Consider the following 1,028-nt stretch of genomic DNA (forward strand, 5'->3'; position numbering starts at 1 on the left):
TATATACTGCATAAGACCAAGCGGAGGACTACATGATGAAAAGGAGTTATGATATTTTGGAGATGTTACAGAGGAATACGAAAAGAAGTTAAATCAAATGGCCAAAAAGGAAACAGTCATGGTTGAATTAAAAATCTACCCCGACACCGGTTATAAGAGATTAGAAGAGAGGGCAAGGCGAAACATGAAGACTAGCGAGAAGACATTAAGCTAAATCTTGGGCTAAGATAAGTGGTTTCACACTATATTGCAAGGATGGCAATGGAACGTGACACGAGGACTTCCCGGGGGGTTACCCATCCTTATACTACTTTCGCCTAAGTACGCTTAACTTCAAAATTCTAGTGGGATCTAGTGCGTTAGTGCTAGTATGATCGCATGAGATGGAAGAATCCAAACTAGCAGCGAAGCAACGACAGGAGATTATGTACCTAGAGTGTTATAAGTTATGTTAAGGGAATTGTAAAAGGGCTTAAGCAAAATAAGCAGGATTAGTTGATTACTAACAGATGGAGAACATGTATGCCACAGTTCTTTAAAATAATACTAGTTAATAATAGGCAAACAACGGAACAGCTATACAGGCTATTTTGTGAGGGAATTTCGACACCACTTGGCAGCCAACTCTAAGGGTCAAAAAGAAAAACCCAAAAGGTAAGGGAAGGATAATGTGATACCCCATAGTAGAGAAGATTGGAAATGGAGTTATAAGAATCCGAAAGAAGTTGGAGACCGAATGATGAGTCGTAGGACATGACTTATTTATAGAAGCTACCAACTTGGAAATCTTACATACTTAAGCTACCTAGAGTACATACCCATCTTACGTATCAAGGATTACATAGGTTCGTAAAGTAAGACGACATTACAAATCTACGAGGGGGAGAAGAGAGTGCCACATAGCAGTATAAGAGAGTGATACATGGAAGTATGACAGAGTGACATGTGGTATAAGATGGAGCAAGGGTGGTGGATTCCCCCCCTCCCCCACATGCCACTTTGCAGTATGTGATTGGAGGAAAGAGGTG

At 40.6% G+C, this 1,028-nt stretch overlaps 1 pseudogene; it reads right to left on the reverse strand.

Moving 5' to 3' along the window:
* Positions 1-263: 263 nt before the first annotated feature.
* On the reverse strand, positions 264-382 carry LOC129897938 (5S ribosomal RNA; annotated as a pseudogene).
* Between the last annotated feature and the right edge of the window lie 646 nt (positions 383-1,028).

This window comes from Solanum dulcamara, chromosome 7 (genome assembly GCF_947179165.1).
Source record: "Solanum dulcamara chromosome 7, daSolDulc1.2, whole genome shotgun sequence".
Taxonomy (NCBI): Eukaryota; Viridiplantae; Streptophyta; class Magnoliopsida; order Solanales; family Solanaceae; genus Solanum; species Solanum dulcamara.